General features: G+C 36.3%; 1 protein-coding gene across 1 annotated transcript in view; it reads left to right on the top strand.

Annotated features, from left to right (window-relative positions):
• TNNI3K (TNNI3 interacting kinase) overlaps positions 1-20,135 on the top strand; it is a 306,502-nt gene that overhangs the window by 161,091 nt on the left and 125,276 nt on the right. The window lies entirely within an intron of this gene.

Genomic DNA, 20,135 nt, shown 5'->3' with positions numbered 1-20,135 from the left:
TTCTAATATGGATGCAAGTAAATTGTCTAATATAAGTGGTAATTACAAAAAGTGAAATCTTTAAAAAGAAGTATGTAAAGTAATATGATTTGGCAACTTTCTTTTTTTTTTTTTTTAAGATTTTTTATTTCTTTATCTGAGAGAGATAATGGGAGACAGAGAGCATGAGAGGGGGAGGATCAGAGGGAGAAGCAGACTCCCTGCCGAGCAGGGAGCCCAATGCGGGACTCGATCCCGGGACTCCAGGATCATGACCTGAGCCGAAGGCAGTTGCTTAACCAACTGAGTCACCCAGGCGCCCCATGATTTGGCAACTTCCTAATCATAAACGAAAGGTATTGTCCTTTTGAAACCTTAAAAAGGAGAAGTAATCATTTGATAATTAATCTCACTGAAGATATCAAAACCAATTCCAGCTAATGGAGAAGAATCAACATAACTGACTTGGAAGAAAAAGGTTTACTCGGATGCCATCACTGAATACAAATCTATATCATACTGAGGTCAAGTTAGCTGTCTGCAAATGTTAGCATTTAGTCAAAGGACCCTAGACACTGACCGGAAAGGAGATGAGAAAGAATCTCTGAGCCTCTGCACTTACCCTCTATTCACTCTTGCTGGTTCTGGTCTGATGCAAACAGTATTCAGTACTGGGATCTACTCCTCAGCCAGATGTGAAAGTACATACATTGAATGGCAAAGAAAAGGCCCAGATTGTTTATACATCATCAGAAAACTGGTGGGTTGGAGACATTAGATATCAAAAATTTCAAAATAGCAAGCACAACATCTGAAACAAAAAAAGCTACTCCAATGTCACTAAGTTGATTAAAAGCAGTGTGCTGCTATGGATACGCAGCGTGAAACTGTGGATCATGAGGATGCAGCTAGAATGGCTTTTTCCATCTTCCAAATGTCATTCACAGGAGGAAATCTATGGAATCTAATGAACACTGATGCTGTGACTCAGAAAAGATACAATGAATTAATTAATTTACAATCAAGATCACAGAAGGGAGATAGCATAAACAACATAACTCACGTGCAAGAAATATAAAATTAGATTCCCTCTTCAAAATGAGACTTGTAGAGCATCTCTATATACGTCTCAACAGATGAAAAAGTGTATGTCAGATAACTGGTCTGTGGAAAATGTTCCCATTGCACTCTGATCTAAGGTCAGTTTAGCCCAAATTCAGAAAATTGGATTGGACAATCCAAATTTAGTTGGCAGAAGGAAATGAGCAATGTTCAGCCTTCGACAATGAACACAGTAAAGGTATTTGTGATAAATTGAATATTTTTCTTGATTACTATAAATGATTCAGAAAGGTATAGATCAGATGGTTTTCATTTGAGCAGTGGCTTATTTTTCTAAATTTATCTGGATACTAAGCATTTCTACACATTATCAGGGCAAGGCAGGTTTAGCCATTTCAGAGAGCCACTTGTTTACTTGTAAATGTTAAAATTTCTATATAAAAGCTACCCAGTATGTGTCATCTATATGTATTCTTTTAATTTAGCAGATACATTTAACAAATAGTTTTTGCTACAAAAACAAGCACTGAAGGAAGCTGGATTCTCTGGCTCAATAATCTTACTTCCTTTGTTCAAATGTCTCAACAATTGGAGATTACAAATACTTTATATTTTTTTCTACTTTGCTTCATATTTTTCAGACATTTTAAGGAGAAGTATGTTTGTTCTCACAGTAGTGAGAACTAAGGAGAGTATACTCTAGGTGAAAGAAACCAAAAAAATAAAAGAGCAAATTAATTAAATTTAAATTTTTATTTTGTGCATTTGATCAATGAAGTGCTGTTAAAGTCATAGATTGATCAAATGCTTGTATAATCAGCAAGTTTCCAAAACTTTATACAAAAGAAGTTTCCACTTTGGAGGCGAAACTGGAATTTGTTACAAAAAAGAAAACCTTTGAGACTTCTAGAAGGAAGCTCTTCTCCTAAAAGTTTGGCTTGGCTTGCCCACACTAGTTTTCAGAATCATTTCTTATAAAAGAAATTTCTCTAGGCTTTGGCCAACAATACAATAACTAAGAATTGCTGTAGCAGTTTTAAGAGCAGTGGTAGTAGCAAAGAGACTGCATCCCAGGAGGGGCAAAAAGACTGTGCACTTTCAAGTCAGAAATATTAAGGGGGCGCCTGGGTGGCTCAGTTGGTTGGGCGACTGCCTTTGGCTCAGGTCATGATCCTGGAGTCCCGGGATCGAGTCCCGCATCAGGCTCTCTGCTTGGCAGGGAGTCTGCTTCTCCCTCTGACCTTCCCCCTCTCATGCTCTCTCTCTCTCTCTCTCTCTCTCTCTCTCTCTCATTAAAAAAAAAAAAGAAAAAAGAAATATTAAGGCTTAATCCAAGCTCTGCCACTCCCTAATGCTGTAATGGTTGGCAAGTTATTTCTAAACATCATTTTCTTCATTTGTAAAATAGGAATGGTATCTATCTCATAGCAGTGTCTGGCACATGGTAGACATTCAATAAATGTTAGTTCTTGGTCCCTTCACCTAAATGGTTCCAGAGCCATTTGAAACTACTTGCATGTATGTTATCTAAGTTCCAACTCTCATACCTTTGCTGCAAATGAGGGTTGCAAAGAATATTTCTAAGGAAAATGCTTAGTCATTATTTCTCTGTCTTCCCATTCTCCCACTCAATAAAAATTCTTCCTCCTGATGATAATAATGTGCTTTGTTTAACTCCACTAATTATCCTGAGAAAGAAAAAGTGAGAAAGAGAGAAAAAGAGGAAAAGAAGGAAGAGGAGGAAGAAGAAAACATGCAGAGGGAATGGCACTGCAAAGAAAGTAATAGCCCAAAGGTCAATATTAAAATCATACCTTCTAACAGTCCAACCCTCTCAAATAATCTCCCTCTCCTCTCCTCTTCTGAAATGTAAGACCTTGTCTTAACTTAGCCACCTGAGACCTGGTTAGGTAAAAAGGAAATATTGGATCACCGAAAATAATTTATACATAGATAATTGAAAATTGACACTATTCTACTTTTGTCAATTTTTTTACATCATAGCTTAATTCTTCTGACTTATCTGGGAAAAAAAAGAATGAGGGAAATGGTTCTCCTATTTTGGGGTATTTTATTTATTTATTATTTTATTACTTTATTTTAACTCTTGGAAAATCTACCATCATATCATAGGCACAGAATCCGATTCTAAACTTCCGCATTGCCCTGAGACTCATGTCTCAGGGATGCCTCTCCATCTCCAGTCTTTCAAATGGGATAACCACTGGGGATCCAGGACAGTGCAAGAGCTATCATTCTTGCTAGGAAATCTTGTTTACCATCTATGATACCTGCATGCTACCTGCAGCAGGCAGCTAATGCAAACTTTAATGTTCCTCAAAGCACCCAAGCCTCTGTGAGTACATTGTTGGTTGGAGAGAGCGTGCCCTATCTCATCGTTAGCTAACAGGCAAGGGGATGGACTACAGACTTGGAACATCATTAGATAAATTAAAAAAAAAAAAAAAAAAAAAAAACAACCTTCTGGCAATGTTATAGAGAGTGACTTAGTACAGGAACATTTGCCGTAGGTTAGGAGAAAGTTAAAATAGCCCAGGCCAGAAGTAATAATGGTGTGAACTGAGACAGTAGCAATGAGAAAGCAACAGAATGTAAGGATTATAAACTCTGGTAGAGGCGAAATTGAATGGATCTGGTAACTAGTCCAAATTGAAGGGAAGGAGGAAAAAGGGATTGAAAAATATCAAGATTTCAGCCTGGGTGTCAGGGTAAATGGTGATACACACAGCAAGATGCAAAGATTGAAACTGACCTTAACCATATGTGTTTGAAACGCTAGTGAAGTAATCGTCCTTACTTTATGGGAAATTGTGAGGAGTATGGTATAGGGCATTTGGAAATTGCATGAATGTTACTTTCCTTTGGACATGTTCTCTAATCCACCTGTCCTCTCAGATCAGGCTAGGGTTCTTCCGTTCTGTGCTCCAAAGGCACTTGTTTCCTTCCTTACACTTACTTCTCTTTCATAGGAATTGTCTTTTTCATTTTGTCACCACCTCAAACTATAGGTTTAGTAAGGGCAAGGCTTATGACCATTCTACTCACCTTAGTACCATTTCACTAAGCACAGATCTTAATACGTAATAAATGCTCAAAAGCTGTTTGTTTGTTTGTTTTTGAATGACTAGTAGTGCCCTGGAATCTTTGGAAGTTGTGAAGCCCTAATTATATATTTCAAAGAGGTGATAGCTATTGCTCTGGGATTAATTGACTTTACTCTATGTAAAGGGTCCAAATAGAAACAGCAGTGGGAGGAACAGCCGATACAGGATGAGAAGCTTTTAGAGAAGGGAAAAAGGAATAGTCACAGGGATAAACGAAAAAGGGTGGAATTTTAGAAATAAGATGTCAGAAATGTCAGGTACCTCAAAAAGCCCAGGATGTCTAGGGAGAGAACGATACCAGCAGAGATCTTTGAAAGGTGGTGGACAGTGGAGAACATTGGCAGAGCAAAAATAGAGGACGTCTCTAATTATTTCAAAACTAAAAAGAACAAGTTTAAGAAGAATGAGGAGGGCATTGTAACGGTCCCTATAATCACTGGACTCTTTAATTCAGTGTTTTCCTAAAAGGATATTTTTCAGAATTCTAGTACCTCCCACTTTTAAAAATGCAGAAAATACATTCAAAGTTCTGTAATGATTGTTCAATTCCAACGAAGTATTTCACCACCTCCTTTGACAGTTTACAGCTTACTTATTAACATTCCAAGGGAATTTATATTCCCTGGAATACATTTGAGATAGGCTGCTCTGATTGTGTGAGTACAAACACATTTATATTCTCTAATTTTAAAGGTATAATAGTGGGTACTGTCACTGTTTGTCAGAAATCTTCCTGATTCAGATGACTGTGAAGGTGATGTGTCTTTTGAGTTCCATTGAAGTGCATCTTGTAAATAGTGAGAACATTGTACAGTGACTGCCCTTTATTCAACCAACACTTACTGAATACCTATTGTGTACAGGTACTGTGCTCAGTGCTGACAATACAAGATTAAACAAGATGGCAAAGGTTCCTCCTGCTCTTATGAAGCATACAGATTAGATGTGGGTAAGGGGTAGGGGGAGATAAGACAACAAAACAAACAAGCAAAATAATTTTGGATATATAAAAATGTGCTACAAAATGTGTCGATGTGACAGAAATTTATTGGGGGTGGAGGGACTAATTTTGATTGTTGGTTTTGGAAGACTTCCGTGAGAAGTTTATATATGGGGCTGAGATCTGAATCCTATAAAGGAGCTAGCCTGGTGAAGATATGAATGGAATACAATTCCAGAGAAATAACAAGTGAGAAAGTGAAAAATCCCTAAATTGGAATGAAAAAGATATATATATCATACACAGAGAGAGAGAGAGAGAGAGAGAAGACCAGGGTGACTGAAGCATACTGGATAATAGAGTGATAGATAAAATCTCAGTTTAACAAGAACCAGTTCACATATGGTGCATGGACCATTTGGGAGTTCAGATTTTATTTTGAATGTGATAGTAAGCCACTGAGATGTTCAAGCAGGAGAGAAACATGATCTGATTTATTTATTTATTCATTCAACAAATATTTATAGAACATATACTATATGCCAGTTCTTAGGCATTGGGGATACTGCAGTTACCAAAACAGATCCTGCCTTTATGAAGATTACATCTTAGTAAGTTAATGTTTTTAACATAGACTATTCTAAATGTATTATAGAGAATAGGCTAATATGGGGCAAGAGTGGAAGCAGAGAGAGCTGTCTATGGTGGGTTCCAGGAGAGGAATGAAAGTGAACCAGGCTAGAATGTTTACAGTGGAGATGGAGAGAAGTTTTTTTTATAGGTAGAGTCTGCTAGGTTGTTACTGGATATATTTGGGAGATGAGGGAAAAATAAAACCTCAATAGACAGATGCCATTTTTTTGAGATGTTACTTGAAAAACAGCTTTCAGGAAACAGAAATCAAGAGCTCTTTTGTGGGGGCACCTGGGTGGCTCAGTCAGTTAAGCGTCTGCCTTCGGCTCAGGTCATGATCCCAGGGTCCGGGGATGGAACCCCACATTGGGCTTCCTGCTCAACAGAGAGCCTGTTTCTCCCTCTCCCTCTGCCTGTCGTTCTGCCTACTTGTGCTCTTCTCTCTCTCTCTCTCTCTGTCAAATAAAGAAATAAAATCTTTAAAAAAAGAGAGAGAGATCTTTTGGGGCCATTTTAAATGTGAGCAGCCTATTTAAGAAAAGACCTTAAGAAATAAGTTGCACGTGATGTGATGAGCACTGGGTGTTATACACAACTAATGAATCATTGAACATTACATCTGAAACTAATGATGTACTATATGTTGGCTAATTGAATTTTTTTTTAAAGATTTTATTTTATTTATTTGAGAGAGAGAATGAGAGAGAGAGAGAGCATGAGAGGGGGAGGGTCAGAGGGAGAAGCAGACTCCCCGCCGAGCAGGGAGCCTGACGCGGGACTCGATCCCGGGACTAATTGAATTTAAATAAAAAAAGAAGTCAGTTGCAAATGAAAAATCTAAAGCACAGGAAGAGGTCAGTAGAACTATGAATTTAATACAGTTTTTATTCCATTTTACTGTTAAGGAAATTGAGGCACAGAGACATCAAATAACTAGCCTCAGAGTTACTCACAGTGCTGGAATTTGAATCTAGACTGAATAAAGGCTGACTCCAGGATTGAGTCTTTACTACTTCATGGCACTACTTTTCTAAAACCTTGGGGGTGGGGGGATATGAGAGGCAGGGGAGTGGAAATAAATTTTTCAAGAAGTTTTAAAGAGGAAAACTGAGAAACTGGATTGTAACTAGAGGGGTTTGTGGGCCAGGGAGGGTTTTTAAAGATGGGTGCTACTAGGGCATGTGTGCATGCTGATGGAATAATCTGGTGAGAGGAAAAAATTGATGTTGTAGGATAGAAGCATTTAATTGTGTGAACAAAGTCCTTGTACTTGGCTCAGGGCCTAGCAGCAGTCAGGACTCAGTATGAGTCTGCTGAATTACAGTAAGTTCCTTAAACCTGGCAACTAACAGAAGTGGGATTTAACCCCAATCTCTGAATCCTCTGCAAGTCTCAGCCCACTAGACCATACGGTCTCATAGCCCTTAGTCTAGTCTACTTCTCATTTAAAAAGTCATTTCCCTCTGGTTCTATGACTAGCCCCACTCTTTTAGATGCAGAAGCCCCTGATTCAATTTCTTGCTGGAATGGATTCTCCACAAATAAGGATAATCCTCCATTTCATGTTTACTCACTTGGTTGACTTCCTCTATTCCACACTCTTTCCACAACAGGCTTTGCAGTTTGTTTTCTGAGACATTCAAATAAATGTGAGTTGGTATTATGACCAAGTACTTCCTGAAATGCATAATTTTCCCCTTTTATCATTTTTGAAACAAATGGATACATTGCAAAGGAGCTACATTAATGAGATGTTTCATTTGAGGTTTTAATTTTGCAAATGTTGGGAAGCATAATTAAGATTCAGGCAGTACATAAGGGTCTTCAGGAATACAAAACAAACTATATTTTGCATCTAGAATTTTGGGAATACTTTCTGCTTAAACACAAACCTCTTATAAGCTGTGTTCTTTTGTTCCACAAGCACCCTGGGCACTGTGAAGAAACAGAACGTGTAGTCCTCACAGGGGTGGCAAATAAATAATCAGCATGGCTGTTATTGTGACAATTAGCAGAAAACAATGTGCTGGGGAGGGGTTGAGGTGAAGGTAAAAGGGAGTAGGCACTGGTTTTATATTTCTTTTATTCTCAGAATTGCAGGGCAAGTTTCATTTTTATTCCAGATGATATCTCAGATATCACAGTGAGGAGAAAAAGGAATAATGAATTAGAAGGAGATACAGATAGGATGGTAAAGGTTTCTGGGAAAAGGTAAGCAGGAAAAGGATTTGAAAGCTTAAGATAAAAAAATATCTACAAGCATTTCCCCAGAGTAACATATCACATAATTATTTAAAACAAAAAACAAAAACAAAACCTTACACAGCCATTGTTTATCTATCAAAATGGAAGAAGAAAAGAAAGTGAGTTTAAATGGTAGAGAAAGAGCTACTGGTTTTCAAATATCTGAAATGGCTATTTCACACCTAGAAATGGAAATTAATTTCCCAGATGATTTCTATCTCTTAGGCTATGTCTAAACACATAAGTCAGTTTGAACAAAAAAGTAAGGTGAGTCAGATAACCAATACTCATAAAATTGCTATTTCTACTTCTGTTGGAATAATATTGTATTGTACAGGGTAAAAACGGTAAAAATACATTGATAGATTTGTGAATTCATTTCACTATTAGGTTGAACCATATGAAATTGTCCTTTTTTGGCTAAAAATGGTTACAAATCAACAATATCATATGATTCAAGGTAGTACTATCATTAAGCTAATGGAGAAAATGTCTCTTATATTTGAAATCAATCAATATATATTTACCAGACATGGGGCATAGATTCAGGACTGGAGCAGATGTTGCAAATCAGTGAGAACAAAGATTCTGAATATGACAATTTTTTTAGTATTAAAAGTTAGGCAGACCTCAAGGGATGCTATTAGACCTTTAGAGTCTATCAAGTGAGAGAATGCATAACCAAGCTGGCCTAAAGTCAGTAACACTTTATGCACAATTTTTTTATGTATTTTATTTATTATAGTAGTGTTGCATATATTTGAAAAATAACAGCATATATATATATATACACACACATATACACACATATATATACACATACAAGTATATACATACACCTGTATGTGTGTGTAATACATATATATATTTAATCTCTAGACAAAGCTTAGTGCAAATTTGGATTGTTAAAAACTATATTAGACAGGACTTTTTAAGTTGCAAATGGCAGAAAAATCACTCAAACTGGTCCAAGCAAAACAGAAAAAGATTTTCACTTACATAACTGAAAAGTCCGGCAGATGTGTTTTAAAACACAGCTAGGCCTAGTATTCCAAATGATATCATCAAAGCTTGTTCTTTCTCCACCTCTAGGCTTTTTCTCTTTTTATTATTGTTCACTTGATTTTTATTCTCCACCTAGTGGCCACTGTTGCAGTGTAAGGAGGTCTTCTAGTTTCACTTTACCAACACTGTCCTAGAATTGTATATCAAGATTCCTGAGCTAATCACTATAGATCAGAGAATGTGATGTTCTGATTGGCTAGATAATTCATAAATCACTCCTAGAATCTTAAATCTACATGAACCTCATGAACCAAAAGTGAGGAGGGGGACTACCCATGGAAAATAAAGAAGTCTGAGTATATGCTGAACCAGCAAAAATAAGTTTGCCAACTGTGTAATCCCCATGAAATAACCATTGCCATCCCAGGGACCATGGTACATGGGTTGGATATACTGTTGTAAAGATTATACAATGAAAGATATGTACCCCTGCCTTGTTCTTACAGCTTATTATTGGCTTATTCATTTATTCAGCAAGAATTGAGTGTCTACTATGTATGATTTTTTTTGTACTAAGGGATTCAAATTAACCAAGGCATTGTTTCTGCTCTCCAGGATTCCAAACCTAGTGGGAAAACAAAATTGCTGAGTGATAAACCAAGTACTATGAAAGTACAGAGGAAAATGTAACCGACTGTACAAAGAATGTTAAAGAGATCACAGGCACAGTGATACTTGAACAAGGACTTAAATGAATAAGAATTTTCAGCCAGAATGAAAAAATAAAAACAGCAATGACTAAAATACCTAAATAACTACTGCTGTATGATAGAGGAAGCTCATGAAGGTCAGGAGGGAAAACTCTGAGTACTCCCACATACCACAGCCATAAACACCAATGCGGTGAGGGGGTCAGACCCAGTTTAAAGTATTATGGGGATTTAGAGAAAAATCCTATACAACATTTCAGAGCACTGTTTGACAGTGCAAATTTTCTCAAGAGCTGTTTAGCAAGAGATAAGACAATTAAAAAAGGAAGAAAAAAAGAGTCCACCAATGACTTGGTGAAAGAGAGGAATGGGAAGAAATTCAGATTATTGCAGTGATGTCTTTGGGAGCAGAGAACTGAACCATTTCCATCTCTTGGCTTATAAGGAAAAAGAAGACATCAGAAAAATTTTGTGTGACTCTTACAATCCAAAAGAGACCTAACATTAGTAGCACCTAGAAATAGGATGTCAAGAATATTAAATAAGTTTTAAAGTCTTAAATTCAAGATTCATTTTCTTACTTCTCAAAATTAACAATGAGCCTTATTCTAAAAGGCAGTTTTTAAGTAGCTATTATGTACTGGAAAGGGGTGAGTGAGCATAGGCTCTATAGGTTTTTTCTTCTATATAGATAATAGCTTTGATAAAGACATAGATATATTTCTTTCTATAACTCATTCAAATCCGTATGTATACATACATATTACACACTGAATGTCATATTTGGATGATTTTCCAGGTCACAGCAATTTTAATACTTTATACATTTCTTTGTGATGAGCTAAAGAAAGGGTCTTTTTAATGCATTCACAGTGGGAAGAAAGATTTTTTAAAAACTTTATCAATTTTGGTACTTAACTATATAAATCACACCTTTGTTATTCACAAGAGGTATTGAATCTTTAATAACACTATCAATGAAAAGGCATGAACCTGTCTGCATTTTGTAACAAAAAGGGAAATATATAAATAGCTTGCCATTGTTTGGTAAATTCTACTGCTCAGTTATGGGGAAGCTAAATAATCCATGGTCCATGTGAACAAGTTAGAAAAGAGCCTTTAATGAGCTACAGAGGGAAGTATTTTCAGAGTACTATACTCATTTTTATAAATGTTGCTGGAGAGGCAATTGCTCAAATATAATTCTCCCATTAGGAGGTTAAGAGAGATAATAACAGCTTAACACAGAAGGAAATAACAAAAGAACTAAGATGTCAAATATGATCAGATCTGTCTTTGCCATATAAATTCAAACAATAAAATTGCTATGTAATTATTTCAAAACTCTGCTTATTTTATTTTTCAATATTAAATTCTTCAAGCAAGGATCTGCCAGTTCATCTGGGCTTCTGATCACCCATAGTATTTGCATCAGGAGGGGAGCTCATTAAGAGGGAAAAGGCAATTTCAGATGTATGCTTATTATTGCCATCCTAAATGATATTCATAGAAATGATACAAAGTTTAGAGTTGTGTATGTGGAACATTGAATGAAAAACTCAATTTGGAATAATATGAGTATTCTTATCCTTCTTATTTTTAAAATTTATTTCTCTGTTTCTTAATAGCTAACTTTTGTTCCATCATAAAGCTATCCAAGTGTAGATAAATGAAAGTAGCATTCAGTAAAATGACCTGATGGCTTACATCAACTCTTGGCAGTAATTATGTGACTCTTGGAAGTGAGGAAATGGTGCAGTAATAAGATGATATTTCAATAGGCAACCCAGAAAAAAAAAAAGGCAACCCAGGAGGCCTAAAGCCTGCCTTGATGGTGATTATACTGCTCTTCCTTTAGAAGTCCCTGAGGAAAATTAATGTACAGAGAACTATGACAAAGTAAGGAATAGTAAGGAATTATTCACTCAGAATTTGGACCCAAAACCCATTGAAAACTTGGTTTCTGTTCTGTACCTTATGGAAAACTCATTTTTTTCCCCTTATTCTAGAGATACACTAGAGTCTTGACCAATGGCAGGTAAGATGCAAAGTCAGACCTCTAATCATTACCCCTTCCCTGCTCCTGATGTAGAATACCATGGATTAGTCTTGCCTGTTTTTTTTAATTTTATATATGTAGATTTGTAGACAATGTTTTATATCTGGCTTTTTATGCTCAACATCCTTTTTGTGAATCTATCCATTTAAAACACTCTATAGTATTCTGTTCAGCAAATATATTTATTTTTCCATTTTACTATTGATGGATATTTGAGCTATTTCCATAGTAAGAATATCCTCCTCTGAACATTCCTTACATGTCTTTTGGTGGTCAAATACATGCACTTCTGTTGCTTATTTATTTAGAGATGGCACAGGAAGATTCCCAAAGGGGAAATTGACTCCCCAGTTTGGGGCTCATATTGGTGGGTTTTCTTCTCGTCCTGATCTTAGTTCCCTAATTCTGCACTGTTTTTAGCTGTTTTGTGCCTTAAAATAGATTTTATTTTTTAACATTTTCTATACTTTCTCAAGGAATGAGGTTCAATTTGCCATTATCAAAAGAGGAACTCTCGAGGCACATCCTCTTTACTGATTTCAACCTGTCAACATCAAGTTTCAGGTTCAATTCTGCATGGCAAATAGGATTATATTTTGTTCTGAATTTCCTTAGTTCAGAAGTAATATTTATTTTTCTCCTCTTCTGTATTAAAATTTGGGTACCACATTGCTAATTTAATTAGGCATGGCTGAACATAGAGTGGGGTTCAATAAACATTTGATCAATAGATGCAAAACAACACCAAGTTATCAGAAGGAAAAAAGAACATATTACTGGCTATAGCTACCAAAACGTCTACATCAAAAGTGAAAATAAGTCAGTGGCTTTGTTTATACAATGCCAAATATTTAGATTTGGGAAGATTCCCAAGTAATCTACTGGGTTTTTATTCTTATATGAATCTTTGGCATCGTGTACACAACCACATGGAAACTGTGTTCCTTGTTAAGAATTTCTCTACATCGTTAATGAGGAACATAGTTGGAAGACTTGGCTGAAGTCCATGCTAATCACATTACCATGGATAATAAAGAGTAAGCTGAGTGTTTGTTTTTAAAGTTCTACTTCTTGTGTTTCATTTTGCCTACATCCTGTTCATATTACCATCACTTGAGTAAAGAACTAAAACTTCTCAGTCCTCTTTATGTGTTATCTGCCTAGAAATGTATGTCAGGGGCGCCTGGGTGGCTCAGTTGGTTAAGCGACTGCCTTCGGCTCAGGTCATGATCCTGGAGTCCCAGGATCGAGTCCCACGTCGGGCTCCTTGCTCAGCAGGGGGTCTGCTTCTCCCTCTGACCCTCCCCCCTCTCATGTGCTCTCTCTCTCTCTCTCTCATTCTCTCTCTCAAATAAATAAATAAAATCTTTAAAAAAAAAAAAAAAAGAAAGAAATGTATGTCAGTTAAGAACCTGCTCCCCACCCTGATGTCCTACTGTTTGAGCTAGATTGGTTACTTCCTACCTATGCTTAAACCTCAGTTCTGGCTCTAAGTCAGAATATTTGGATAAGGATTATAATAAAATAATGTGTCTCACTTAGGAACAAGAGATAATACATATCAGGATCACCTGGAAAGACTTTATTAAATAAGAATTCTCATTCCCATTTCCTTCATCATTCCTCGGGATATATCAGAATCTACACCTCCCATTATCCACTAGCCTACTGAGACTTACCACCTTAGGAAATATTGGTTCAATAGTACAGTCTTATTTGCTTTTGTTTCCTATAACTACTGCTCTATCTCTCTATGACTGTTCAATTCCATCTGGATCATAGCTTAACTTTTCATATCCAGTGTCTCTTAACTTTGTACCTCCTTCCGAGCAACTTGATCTCTTAGATATTTGACACTGCTTGCTAAAATCTAAGTTTCCCATCTAATTCTCTTGGCCTATGCCAGTAGTTCTCAGACTACCATCTGGAGGGTTTAGTAAAGCATTGATTTCTGGACTCCATTCCCAGAGTTTCTGATATAACAGTCTGGGTTAGGCTCAAAACTGTGTGTTTCTAACAAGTTCCTAGGTGAAACTGATGCTTCTGGTTTGGGAATCATACGTTGAGAACCACTAGCTGATGTTGATCCCCCAGACTTTGAATGCATTCTACCTAAGTTCAATTCCCTATGGTTCATCCCCTATATGAATCTCCAATGTTATTAGTTCTAATTCTTATCTGTATCTATAGCCTACTCTTCCCCTACTAACTGAATTCCTGGTTCTGACTCTGTTTTTTTCAAACCCTAAAGAACAACCAGAGTTCTGTTAACTGATGTGATTGATTGATTGATTGAATGAATGATTAATTGGTTTATTTATTCATCCTGTCATTCATTATATATTTAATGCCTTGTATGTGATAGACATTGTCTATGCAAAGTGAAAAAAGTATATTCTGTATTTTTTTAATTTTATTTTATTATGTTATGTTAATCACCATACATTACATCATTAGTTTTTGATGTAGTGTTCCATGATTCATTGTTTGTGTATAACACCCTGTGCTCCATTCAATATGTGCCCTCTTTAATACCCATCACCAGGCCAACCCATCCCCCCAAGTACCTCCCCTCTAGAACCCTCAGTTTGTTTCTCAGAGTCCATAGTCTCTCATGGATTAAGGAGTTTATAGTTTAAGAAAGAGAGATCATTGAGTGAGCTGATAATGACAATACAATAACACTAAGTTTTATGATAGTGTTAAGCGTTGGGTTCTATAAAAACACAAAGATAAGAGATCTAACCCTGACTACATGGGAGCAGAGAAGGCTTCTAGAAAGAGATGGTGCCTAAATTGAGCCCTGAATTACCAGTTGGGTTATCCAGCTGATGAATTAAAGACAAAGCCCTTGGAGAAGATGGAGCATACACAAATAGCTGTGAAGAACTTAAGAATCTCAGTGTGGTTGACCAAAGGTGAAGAGATACAAGTCTTTAAAGAATATGAGACTGAAGAATTAAGCAAGACCAAATATACAGGATTATTTAGGCCAACCAAGTGAGTATGGAGTTCTGAGGAATCACTGAAAGATTTTAAGCAAATGATCTGGGATCTTCTTTATATTTTTAGAATTGGAAAATGGTGAATGACACTACTCATAGGGAAATAGGCAATGATCTAGGCTAATGATAATAAGAAAGTAAACCAATATGTTGAAAACCAATAGGCAGAGAACTATAGACATTTTTACAAACTTTTTATGAAATAATATTTATACGACTTCATAGTATAGAAGAGAAAACCACATAGAATGATTTAACTATCTTATGGCAGATCAAACTGGCACACCAGGAGGAAAAATTGAAGAGCTAGTTAGGCAAAAGAATGAGGGTTAAAGAAGAAATTTTCTAGGAATGGAAAGTAAGAAACATGATTTCTTATGTTTAACTACTGGGTTCCCTATAAACATCTTTGAGTTTATTAGAATAAGCCAACTGAGGTAGTATTATTCCCTCATGATTTTCAAAATGTCAGCTGAGTACTAATCTGAAATTTTTACATCTGAACATTAACCTTTTACTTACATAAACATCTTCATATTTAGTTATATTCATGTATTAGTTTTTGATAATTAGTTGCTGTTGTATAAATTACTACAAATTTAACAACTTAATATAAACTTATTACCTGTTCTAAAGATAAAAATTGGGTTGGCTTGGCTGATTTTCTTGGCAAATACCTCCCTCACCCCCAAATGAGGTATTGGTCAGCCAGGCTCTTACTGGGAGGCTCTGAGAAGAACCCATTTCCAAAGTCATTCAGGTTGTTAGCAAATCCAGTTTTGTGGTTGTAGGACTGAAGTTCCTATTTACTTGCTGGCTATCAGTTGGGAGTTCTTTTAGCCCCTAGAGATGTCTCTCAAGTCCTTGCATGTTTGCCATTACATCTCATGGCCATCAAGTCACATTGAATCTTTTTCATACCTGGGATGTCTCTGATTTCTTCTGCCACATCCCTTCTGCCTCCAGACCAAGAAAGTTCCGTGCTTTAGGGCTCAGGTGATTCTATGGTCTGTAACCTTAATTACATCTACAAAATCCTTTTTGTCACATATAATTAACATATTCACAGTAATGGGGACATCTTGAGCTGTGATTCTGCCTACCACAATTCATATTAAGGTTTTCCATTTACTAAGATGAACAAAAATTATAGTCTAGTGTGAATGGCCTATGCCATTTACCACTGTCATACGGAATGTTTCTGTTTCTCCCCTAATAATTAGCACAAAGAACCTCCATAAATAACCCACATCAGGTTAACTGCTAAAAGATTTGCTCCTTGCTTCTTTCTTTCTCCTCCTCTTCTATCACTCCATTTGTCAAAATTAGGGTCTTTAGTATAAGTTAAAATACATTTCTGTCAAAGCTATCCACAATAAATCAGTTGTTGATTTATGCTCTTCTTGAGCTAATGAACACACAGGATTAGCATGTGTATTTGAAGGCATAATGGTACAGGGAAAGCCAAAGTTAATGGGAGAATCAGTGAAGATTATTTTGCTCACAGTTTTGCCATCCCCTCCCCATTGAAAGTCAATATTGCATGAAAAATAATTCAACTATTGATGATGTGGTTAATATACACTAAAAAGTCTACCAGGGGTTTCCAAATTTGCATTTAACTGAGAACTCCTTGGAAGATGTAATTGTATGTCTTTTATTGCAGTTACGCTGCTTTGCCTTCTAGCAGAGAGTTCTAATATATAAGATACATGGAAATGTGATTCTGATACCTAATGTGAAAAGGAAATGTGATGGCAGACACCAATAGGAAATTAAGTTAGCATTAATTTTTACTAAAATTTTGTTCAGGGAACCAATTTTTTAGGTCTTATGATTAAAGATTTGCATTTTTGCATTTGGTATAATTGCAAGTTTTATTGTTTTGTTTTCCTAAAAATACATATTGGAGTAGAGTTTAGGCTTGGATCATTATGTTTCTTCTTCAAGACTTACACACATTCTTCATTCTGAAACACTTGAATTATCATGTGTTATTTTCTTTTAGTGTTATAGAAAAGATGGAAGCACAGCCATATTGGTGATTTGGAAGAATTCGGCAAGGCAAATGATTATCAGAATATTTCTCCTATCATTTTGGCCTTTTCCTAGTTCCTTTCATTTTAATTTCTGGAAAAGAAGAAGAAATTCATTATCTGTAAGCCCAAACCTTGTGATGTCAGAGACAGAGACATATGTAGGATATCAGGGGGATGGAAAGTACTATGCCCCAAATTAAAAAAATAATAATAATAATTTAAAAAAATTTTTTTAATTGTGCTTTAAGTATAGAGAATATTACAATCCAAGTGGAGATGATGTCTTCTGATACCAGACAGCTGTCTGGTCTCTAACCTTCCTCCCTTCCCATATTATGAATTGTACAGGAGGTAAAAAATAAAACCTATCTTTAGGTCCCAGCCACAGAGGATGTTAGGGCTTGTTGCTTCTCTAGATCTGCTATATGCTAATGTAAGGAGACACCACTTACGATGCCTAAATAAGACGAAAAGTAGACTTCAGTATTACAGTTGCCACCTATGCCTTTTTCAGGCCCTGTAGGTATGTGCTCCTGTTTTTCTCCCTCGTTTCATCATGTCACTTATCCTCATAGATCACACTCATGAACATGAACTACTTTACTCTCTGCTTCAGTCAGTGCTTGTACCTCCACTACCAACCCAACTGCCAACGCAATAACCATTCTTCTCCAAGAGATCTCCAGGTTCCTAGAAAACCCTCCTCCACCACTGGAAGGACAAGCTGTTTTTCTCTCAAACTCACCACATATAGCTAGATAGGAGAACCTTATACTTCATAACAGTCAACTTTACTTCCTACCACAAAGTTTTACAAATATATGAGTGGGGTTTTCAATGCTAAGCTGATGACAATTTTAAAGTGTGGCTAGGCTTCCTTATGCAGTAGTGGCTTTAGAAAGGATGTTAGTGATCACTGAAACTCATTTACCTCTGCCACTTAGTACCTCGTAGACCAGACCAAGTATTCCATCTTACTCACTCTCACTTTCTTATTGCATAAAAACTGGAATATTGCCATCTGCACAGTGTTCCTCTACAAAACAAATGAAGATATGTTTCTAAAATACCTTCCATACTGCCGGATGTGTAGCAGATATATACGAAATAGTAGTTTTCTTTCATTAATTCTCCCTTTGTTGTTTTTGTCAGGTTTGCATTCTTATTTTCTCAGTCATTCATTTTCTCCGGGCAATTTACATCCATGTGACACATTTTATCCTCCCACAAAGCAAGGCCAGAAAAGATAGACACCCTAATTTTGAATTCTCTATTAATCAAGTTAACTCAAGTTAGTCACAAGTCATAGGCCTAGAAGGTAAATCTTTCTTTATTTAATATGTCATGATAAACAAGTCGAAAGTCAGTGATTCAAATCCAAATGCAACATGGTGTTATATTTTTGAAGTCCTTCAGACTAAGGTATAATTTGACATTCAACTTGACAGCTTCATAACCCAAGTCTGTAGAAGACATTTTGTGGTATTGTAGTTTTTGTAGAAAACTTGTTTCAACTCATCACACATACCCCTTAATTAAAAAATATCTCTCTTCATTATACATAAATGTAGAAGACTTCAAGAAAGATGACACTTACCTAATGCCTCCATATAGCCAAAAGAATAGATTGTCCTCTTAGTACCAGAATTAGCTACTACTCCATCAAAGAAAATTACATTGGCATAGCACTTTGCAATTTGTAAATACTTTTCCATCCATTACTCATTTGATCTTCTCAACAGTTTATAAGACAGTCAGAAAAGACACATTTATCAACAACTTGCATATGAGGAAGTTGAGGCTAAGAGATGTTATGTTGCTTACCCAAGATCATGTAACTAATCCAGAAGCCAGTGTTCAAAGCCAAGCCTGACTAAGGACAGAGCCCAAGCTCCTCACCATTATGACCAGGAGACACCCAAATGTCCTTATTCAAAATGCGGCGCTCTTTGCTCTAATCTGTGTTGCATTTTTTGTTTATTATTTTTAAGTATGAGGAAGAGTTCTTTATTGTTTGTTTTACTTGAGGTTCTATGTATAATACTTTGAACTATGTATTCTGCAATATGTAAACTATTTCATATCTCTGCTTACATTTGTGTAGATTTTGCAATTTTTTTATTATTCTTTTGTTATTGGCATGTAGATAAGTTAGTGACTTTATTCTGAAAGCCAGTGGATGATGAATGTACCAACATTCCGGTTGAGTCAGTTATTCCTAGATACTCCAGGAAACACAGGTTGTATGGAAATACCTCAATCCCCGACTTGCGCTAAAGATGCCTATGCAAAAAGGTAGTTGAGTAGGAGTAATTTATTTTTATTGACTTTTATTTATTTTTTGTTTGTTCCAAGTTTTTATTTAAATTCCAGTTAGTCAGGGGCACCTGGGTGGCTTAGTTGGTTAGGCGTCCGACTTGATTTTGGCTCAGGTCACGATTTCAGGGTCCTGAGATCAGGGTCCTGAGATCAAGCCCCACATTGGGCTCCGCCCTCAGGGCAGAGTCAGCTTGGAATTTTCTCTTTCCCTCTCCTTCTTCCCCTTCCCCCACATGCTCCCTTTCTCTCTTTCTCAAATAAACAAATAAATAAAATCTTAAATATATACATTTGTATATATATTTAAATTCTACTAAGTCAAAAAGGTTGCTGCCTGCATTCTCTTCTAGGATTTTGATGGTTTCCTGTCTCACATTTAGGTCTTTCAACCATTTGGAATTTATTTTTGTGAATGGTGTAAGAAAGTGGTCCAGTTTCATTGGTCTGCATGTGGCTATCCAGTTTTCCCATCACCATTTGTTGAAGACACTGTCTTTTTTCCATTGGATATTCTTTCCTGCTTTGCTGAAGATTAGTTGACCATATAGTTATGAGTCCATTTCTGGGTTCTCTATTTTGTTCCATTGATCTATGAATCTGTTTTTGTGCCATTACCACACTGTCCTGTTGATTACAGCTTTGTAATACAGCTTGAAGTCTGGGATTGTGATGCCTCTAGTTTGGTTTTCTTTTTCACCATTTCTTTGGCTCTTCAGGGTCTTTTCTGGTTCCATACAAATTTTAGGATTGTTTGTTCTAGCTCTGTGGAAAATGCTGGTGGTATTTTGATAGGGAGTGCATTAAATGTGTAGATTGCCTTGGGTAGTATAGACATTTAACAGAATTTATTCTCCCAATCCATGAGCATGGGATGTTTTTCCATTTCTTTGTGTCCTCTTCAGTTTCTTAAGTGTTCTACAGTTTTCAGAGTACAGATCTTTTACCTCTTTGGTTAGGCTTATTCCTTGGTATCTTATGGTTTTGGGTGTAATTGTAAATGGGATAGATTCCTTGA

Source organism: Mirounga angustirostris, unplaced genomic scaffold (assembly GCF_029215605.1).
Source record: "Mirounga angustirostris isolate CCGP_5_RB_7025 unplaced genomic scaffold, mMirAng1.0.hap1 SCAF_4, whole genome shotgun sequence".
Taxonomy (NCBI): domain Eukaryota; kingdom Metazoa; phylum Chordata; class Mammalia; order Carnivora; family Phocidae; genus Mirounga; species Mirounga angustirostris.
Note: the sequence above shows the minus strand (reverse complement) of the source record. Positions and strands in the feature narration are given on the sequence as shown.